The sequence below is a fragment of the Mesoplodon mirus genome, assembly GCF_964341445.2.
Source record: "Mesoplodon mirus genome assembly, chromosome: 13".
Taxonomy (NCBI): Eukaryota; Metazoa; Chordata; class Mammalia; order Artiodactyla; family Ziphiidae; genus Mesoplodon; species Mesoplodon mirus.
In genome coordinates this window covers 58,694,109-58,702,810 of record NC_138989.1, presented here as the reverse complement: position 1 = coordinate 58,702,810, position 8,702 = coordinate 58,694,109, and the positions used below count along the sequence as shown (strand labels likewise).

At 36.0% G+C, this 8,702-nt stretch overlaps 1 pseudogene across 1 annotated transcript; it reads right to left on the bottom strand.

Moving 5' to 3' along the window:
- Positions 1 to 6,795: 6,795 nt before the first annotated feature.
- Positions 6,796 to 7,748, bottom strand: LOC309814839 (mitochondrial genome maintenance exonuclease 1-like; annotated as a pseudogene). The gene has a single exon. The product of its transcript is annotated as a mitochondrial genome maintenance exonuclease 1-like (transcript).
- Positions 7,749 to 8,702: the final 954 nt, after the last annotated feature.

Below are 8,702 nucleotides of genomic sequence, written 5' to 3'. Positions count from 1 at the left end.
TGTCTCCCCATCATTAGCCTCACTCTTCCTCCCTTTGTCTTTACTCTTTAAAATTAAATCCTTCTCATCTTCTGGGTGAGAATTTGTTCTGTGAACTTAGTTCCTGCTTCTCCGTTCTTTAGCCATTGAATAAAGCTTGTGCTGTATTGATCTCAGCTTCAGTTTTATTTGGCTGCTTGAACCCAAACGGAAAAGTACCCTTCTCCACTGAAGCAAAAGACCTCGAGCAGCCTAGGGCCTGAGGAGGCTCTGTATGCCTTAATTCGGAAACAAAATAATTAAGATAACAACAATCATTATTATCTAGTTACCACTATGCAAGTCATTGTGCTTAGTGTTTTCCTATTATCTCATTTAATCTTCTAATTAATCTTATATCCATGTTATACATGATGAAACTGTTGCTGCTTAAAAGGGTTATAGTAGTTTCCCATAGGGGCATAATGATTAGCATATTAATTTAGAATGTAGGTTCAGACTTCCCAGGATTGAAGTTCAGTTGTGCCTCTAATTCTATGAACTTGTGTAGGTTACCCAAACTCCCTGTGCTTCAATTTCCTTATTTATAAAGTGACAATAATATTACCACCATGGCTTAGTGTTCTTGCTCACAATCTTACCTGTACTGAGGTTTGTAAAATCCTTAGTAGAGAATATAGAAAATGTTTGATAAATTTGTCCACATAGCTAGTAAGGAGCAGCATTGCAATTTAAACCCTAACACCCCAGTTTCAAAGCCCATGCCCACCTCATCCTGGCCATGGGTAAGATGAGCAAGAGAAAAAAACAGGCAGCTCTGAATTCAAATCCAGTTCCCCATTAAAACCTGAGGGAGTTCTAAGAAGTTATTTGAACCTCTCTGAGTCTCATTTAATCATATGCATATAATCTATCTAAAAGTACTATTGAGACATAAGAAAATATGCAATGTGACTGGAATTAGAGAGCAAGATAAAACTCTTTGTCTCTTGCTCACTCCTGGTCACTTCCCTCAACGTTTCTTTTATAGGTGACTTTGGAACACAGATATACACATATGAAGAAAGTGAGAGGGAGACACAGAATAAGTGCTGAATATAATTAGGATCACTGAAAATTGGAAATATCAGGAAAGTTCCCAGAAAAGAAGAAAAACTGAACTAAAGGTTGGTGAGTATATAGAGAGAAGGAAACAAACAGACATGGCTGGCACCAAGTCAAAGGTATAGGCTGGAAAGGGGATCAGTTGCTGGAGTTCACAATTTTATGTTCAAATTCAGTCTAACAGATTAGGAAGAATTTTTGAGCATCAAACTAGGGAGTTTGGAATTGATCCTATATGCAATGGAGATTAAAGTGTCTTCTATGGGGGATTATATAAATTCCATGAAAGATTCAGGAAGTTAGAGCTGGGAAATATCATCTGTTTTCAATCACATTTTTCATTATATAAATCATGACAGATATTATAATAGAAACAAGAAAGTCCAATTAATAAATAATTCCTATACATAGTTCTTTATTATTTACATAATCCTAATTAAATTTCTTAGAGCATCCATATTTTTGTAATGATTCTTTTTCACATATAACAACGGAATTATTTAACTTAAAAAAATATATATGTAATAAAAGTTAATGCAATAATTAAAAGTTGACATTGTGAGAGGGAAAGGGACTTGATTGCTATTTATTATCAATTGTTGAACACAAAGACAATGGAAGTAACAAGAGAAAAAGCTTAAGATAAATTCAAAAGAGAAGTGTCATTGTCCAGGAAGTTACTGTCTGGCAATACTTGGCTTGTAAAACTTTGGTAGAGCCCTGGGTACTGTGTCTGTCTCTGTGTCAAACAACATATGAACAGTCTTGTGATAATCCAAAGAGCCACACAAAAAGAGAGGGAGTATAAAACAGAAGAAGCTCAAAGGAAGCTCTAGCTTGATAAAGTAGAAATTTTATCTGGAAAAATGTGACTGAGGGGTATTCTAAAATAGGTTAAAGAATTAAAAGGTGAATATTTCTTTTGGCATTCTATTTTCTATATTTTGTGGGTTAATTATTAGATAACAAGACATATTCCTTCTGAGTTAGTGAGCTACTTCAAAGCAAGGGCAATGCAAATACTTAAATAATATTCATTTTTTCAATTATTCAGATTTAGACTAATGGCTAGAATATAGTTAGCACTAAAAAAGTTTCTCTTAGTTAAGCAATTTTTTGGGTAAATTTAGTTATAAAATTATTTGAAAAGATAATTGAGGGATCATCTCTTGATTTCTAGACCCATATGTCCAATGTTTTGATGGATGTCTCCCATTATAAATGCAAAGGAAACTTAAACTGAATATATCCTTTATGGAAATTTATCAGCCTTTCCAACCTGTTCCCATTCCTGTGTTCTCTCAGCAAAGAGCACCACCCCATCCACCCAGAAAAATAACTCTCTTCCAGATCTCATACATTTAATCAGTCTCTAATTTCTACAAATTTTCTTCCTATAATATTTATCAAATCCATTCCTCCATTCCCACTACTGCTGCTGGAGTCATATGTCAAGCCTTCATTATTTCTTACCTAGCTTTCCCATAGCAGTTTCCTAACAGGTATCCCTTCACGCAATAATGTCACTTCATATCTATTTTTTCATTTCTGCCAACGGGTTTTGTTTTCAAAATGCAATTCTGAATATGTCATTTCCTCTTAAAAATTATTTCACGATTACCCATTGCTTTCAGGATAAAATTTTAAATGATTAGCATAATGGGGCCTTGGCAATATGAACTTGGCTTCCCTCTCCATCTTCCATCTGGCCTTTCCACACCCAAGGCTTCATTATACTGAATTACCAGAAATTCCTGAAGTTATCACGTTTCCTTAGCCTTTGGTACTCCTGAATATACTGTTTCCTTTGCCTGGAAGTCTCCACTAATTCCTACTCCATGCACATTTTTAACACACATTTACTATATTCACTATTTGAGATTCAGAGTTGTCCCCATTGTCTCAGAGAAATAATTACTCATATCCAAGATTAGATTACATTCTTCTCTTCTTTGCCTAAATAAGAACCTGGGATTAAATATCATAACCTTTAGTGTCCTTCACTGTACTGTGAGTTCCTTCAAGACGGGGTTTATCTACTTCAACTCTGTGTCCCAAAAGTTAACAGGGTACCTAACAGTAGTACAATTATTTACTGAATAAAAATACAGTAGAATAAAAATTAATAATATGTCTTATATAACCCTTGTGGTTTAGAGTTAAGGAAATTAAACTAGAGCTGTTATTATGATTAGTTTGAATTAACTTAGCATTAGCCATTTTGAGAACTCAGCTCACACCATTGCTCAGTGATCTTTCTATTAAACCCTAGACAAATTCCAAGTAGCTCCTACTGTGTCATTGTTTATGAAAGGTAAGTACAGGCTGTCTTTGAGAGTTCTCACACCAGTATTCACTATCACCATGTATGTCACCATGTATGTCAGTGCTGGTTTACCTGTTATTTTTACGTAATTCACTTAGGTTTTGCTCTAGAGAGTTGGAGTGCTGTACTAGTAGTGCTACAGTTTATATATTAAGAAGATCAAACAACAGGAAACAACCCTAATGAAGTAATCAGGGTATATATTCTAGGCTCGAACAATATATATTTTTTTAATTTCAGTGTACCATGTGTTTTAAACAATCTTTGAAACCAGTACATAAATTATATTCTCTTCTCTACTGACTTATTAATTCAAAGCAAAAAGATAAAAGCAAAAACAACTGGCATTCCCAGGATAATACAAGAGCTATCAATCTAGGTATATTCATGAAAGCAAAACACCAGTTGATTGAAATGTTATATTTCAAACAGATGGGATAACATCATATGAACATGTGTGTTGCAGTTTGTACAAACATTATATTCTAGCCAATTTGACTCTGAGACCACCATGCAATATTGGAAAAGAGAAATCATGTAAATCATTCCAAATAAAATAATTTTTATGTCTTGATAATGTTCACCGAGACCTTAGAATTGACCAATCACTAGTTTAAGTTTTATATATATATATACATTTCACTTATTCTTCTCATTTGAAGACTCCTCACTTCCCATAAATAAAATAATTTTCTTTGCTCTTTACTTTATTTTCCTTTTATGCTTTTCTAAGAATGTTAAAATATTTCTAGAGAAAATTTCAAACATTACATTAAAGTATGAATTAAATATTTATTTTTGGTGTCTTTTTGGTTTTTAGAAATGTCACCCAACTTTTAATTTTAGCTACCTTGAGGAGAGAGTAAAATGAGAGATTTGATATAAATATATTAAAATTTTATTTACTAAGAAAAGCATATATTTTTAATTCTATGATTTGATACTATGTACACTTACAGTAGTGTAAAATAGAAAAAGATGGCAGCAAGGTCTGGGAGGGAAGAAAGAGAGAGAGAAAGGAGAAACAGTTGGGTACAGAGAGAGGAAAAGGGAAAGATAAAAAGGAAAATATATAAGCACATTAGCCATGAATATATGACATGGAAACATAGAGAAGAAAAGATAGAAAACAAAAATGAAAAAAATGAGATCTGGCATTATATATAATTATCTTGACCAAGTGAGCTTCTATGTTGTTTAATCTTTAACTATAGGCTTTACAAATGTTATTAATTGAGTATAAATATTAATTGAGTATGAATAATCATACTTTTTCCACATGCTTTTATTTTATCAAGCTAAGGTTTTGCCCTAGATCAGTAGAACTCAAACGTTTTGGTCTTGGTTTCATTCCATTCCCTTGAAAATGACTAAAGACCCCAAAGAACTTTTGATTATATGGATAATTTCTATTGATATGTACCATATTATAAATTAAAACTATTTTTTTATAAAACTGAACTAATTTATTAAAAAGGTATAATAAATATTAATTTAAAATATATCATAACAAGTAACTTTAAAAAATTTATGTCTCAAAATAAATTGAGAAGAATGACATTATTTTACTTATTTTTAAATCTCCAAAGATACCTAGCTTAAAAGACGTTAGGAGTCATCTATTTACTTCTGTATTCAATATGCTTCAGTATATTTTGGTTGAATATATGAAAAAAATCCATTTTCATACATATAGGAAGTTGGAAAAAGAGAGAATCTTATTAATCCTGTGAAAGAGTCTCTCAGACTGCTTGGGGTTACATGACCACACTTTGAGAACCACTGCTTTAGACAGAATAAAAACAATTCAATTCTGTAAATGTTAATAGAGCAAAGGAGCAACCACCTGTGTCATCTGCTAGCAAAGTTCTTCCAGTTCCCAGGTAGGCAAGGCCCTGAGTTATCAGCTGTTTGGAGGCCAGTATAAGAAGTCCAGCTGTAGGCAGACCTCATCTCAGGGCTGTACTGGGATGAAAACATGTTTGTCTTAGAGGTTGGATGAAATCCAGCCGAGGTACTGGATCAAGCAAGTGGAAAAAGAACAAATGTTCATGTCACCATAACAAATCCAACATAATGAACCAACCTGTGATATGTTGAAATTTAATAATAAAATCTCCCTTAAACTGTGCATCTCCTTCAAATTTATTTTGTGTCAGATAATTATGTTGACTAATTTTAACACCCATGTATTTTTTCATTGAACAGATGTCATAGCAGGTGCAACTCATTTAATACTTTTTAAATTGTAAAATGTATTATTCAAACCAAAATATAACATTGTTACATTATTATTATTTTTTTACTTACTCACATCTTGTATTTTATTTCTTATAATTAATGGCTAATGAAGGAAAAGGTGTTTGTAGCACCCTACTATTTTAAGACAGCAACTGTAACTTAAATGCTAACCTACTCCATAAAACAAGGAGCCTTCCCCCAGAGCTGTAGTGGGCATTTATTTAAGTTTCCTGAACCCAGTGAACTAATCAATTTTATTACTTATCAAACACAGAAAAAATTACATGTTATTATTTTTCCCCATAGCTGGAAAATTCAACAAACAATACATTTTCTCCACGTACACAATTACTTGACTCAAACCAGAAGATAGCTACCAAAATACCTACAATTACGATTCTCAGACTGTAGCCTGGTTGCTTCTGAGTGTTATTTGGTGGGATGCCAAGGGGCATAGCCCATGATATGGTGAGTATACTTCATCTTTTGAGAGAGCAATGTTTACTTGAGGCTAAGGAATCACATTTATTTTTCAAAAATGTCAAATGGAAGCTTTTTTCCCCAAAATGAAATACAGGGAACTCCATACATAAAACAAGTTTTAGGAGCCTGCACTGGCAGCAGTAGTTAGCTGACACGAATTCTCACTGCACATACACCCTGTGGGTGCACAGCCCTCCCTGCTGGCGTGCCCCAGGGAAGTGTTCTGTGCACCAGGCCTCACCACCCTGAATCTCTCAGTTCAAAGACTGGGCATCCTGCCCGGAATACCGAAAGGTCTACGGGGGTCCAAGAGGCACCAACACTGTGCCAATGCTGCTTGCCCTTTTTTGGGGGGTAAATGCTAGTCAGAGGTAGCAGAGCTAGTCTCTTATGTGCCGAAGTCTGGCTTTTTAATTTAACTTTTCCGGCTTTGCCTTTTTGGTTGCAATAAATTTCAACAAATTACTAGTTCAGCTTGTGTTACTGCAGCTCTCAGACCCTGTAGCACCTCATTCTAGATCACAGGAAACAGCAATACATCTTCCCAAACTGTGAGAAAGTCTTGAACCTTCCCACACAGCTTCCTGCCCCGAATCTAATTTCTGAATATTCAGGTTCTTTCCCTTCTTTGTATATTCTTCTAGTCGAAGAAGTCACTTTGCCTAGTACTGGGAGCAGAGCTCTGCATCCATGAAATGTGGGTGGGCATGGGACCCATCTTTGTAGGCCACCACGATCAAGCCACAGTGAACCTGAAAGCTGTAGTTGGCCTTATGGTTTATGGCACCGACATACACCACGACTTGCAGCGGGTTGTCAAATGTATTTCGGATGAAAGGCTTTGGTTTCTCAGACGTCTTCCGATCAGTCACACACAGCTTGCCCTGATAATCAGCCACACAGTGCAGCAGACCTACATACTTTAGGGTCTCACATTTAACAGCATTTTCCAGAGCCCACACTCCACTGACATATCTCAGAACATGCTGGACCCTTTGGATGTAGCCAGATTTGAGATTTTCATCTCGCTCTTTTAAGTTCCCCTGGGGTGAAAGTATGCTTTCCAAGGCTTCATGAAACCATTTCCCTTGTAAAAACATGTTTGAAGTATATTCTGCAAAACCATCCTCTCCCAGTTCCAGAATCATCCACTGTTTCCACCTCTCCAAACAGGAAATCTGTTCTGAGTTCATGGTCTGCTGAAGGACTTGGGTCACCCTTAGTGTCATATTCCTTTGCAAAGGGATTTTCAGAGGAATTGTAGGATCATTACTTGCATCTGCTTTTCCGCTTTTCTCCGGATTGAAGAGAGGACCTCAGTTTCGTGGACCTCCTGCCTCTTCGTTTTGCTTTGGGGCCTTACACTTCCTCACAGATCCATAGAGTAAAGCATCTTCCTCGAACAAAGGCTGTGGAGTCTGAGCGTGGCCTCTGAATGACAAGACAGACCTTACTAAATCAGAGTACTTTTTTGGGTCCACTTCTTCATAACGTTCACTTTTTTCTTCCCACCACACGTATAAGAGGAAGTGGAGAAGATCACACTGGGAGCTGGTTCTACAGAAAACCCCTTTGAACTTATAAGCTGCCTGCAGATGGTCTGAAATACCTTCATCTTTAGATATTTTTCACATCCCTCTAGTCTACTCCTGATGTCAAGGGCCTTTTTAATTTTTGCTTTCCTCGGAAGCCGGCATGCTCTGTCGTCTCCACAGCATGAGGACACCGTGGGCTGGTACTTTTGTCGGTCCCGCACTTTGCTCTTGACTTAGGCCCTTGCATTAATTTTTTTTAATATTTCGTCTATCTGGGTTTGCTCCATCATTCCAGCCTAATGCAATTACAATAAAATTTGCTTCTGAAACCCAGTCTATTAGCTTTTAAATTTAATTTTATGTCATTTTACACTGTTGTGAATAAAAAGCATATAGCTTAAAAGTATGTATAAACCAAAAAATGCCCTGAAGGAGTATAGTATTATAAAGGTTATAATAATTATTTAGAAATCATCTAGGTAAGGCCATAGAAAAAGTGTGACTTTTATTTAGAGTGTAGTCCATCCCACTTTTCAGAGCTTTTTCTGCCTGGCTGAAGCATCTATTGTATCATGAAGGACTGTAAAACCTGATAGAAGCTAATTGAAACTGCACTCCCTCGCACATGGGACTCAAACCCAGCTAAAACTCAGATTGGGACTTGAACGTATGATTCCTGACTAGAAGGGGCCTCAAACACACTGTCTTGATTAAAATTGCTCACTTGTTTTCAGGACTTAGTGAAACTCAGGTTCTTTTGTCTCATTCTTTGCAGAAAGAATTCACTGTGGGGCAAAGAGTGAATTTATTAGCATAGAATACTTGTGAGCGATACAAGCAGACTGACAAGGGAGCGCAGCAGCCCCAAGAACAAAGAGGACTACACTTTCATAATCAAAGAAAAAGTGGGGAGGGGAGAAGACCATCTTCTTCCTCAATCTTGGGCAGACGTCAAGGCTTACATTATTCCTTCCTCCCTTGGCCTTTTTTGGTTTAGCTGGGACTCTCATGGCACTATTTAAATCATATGTATA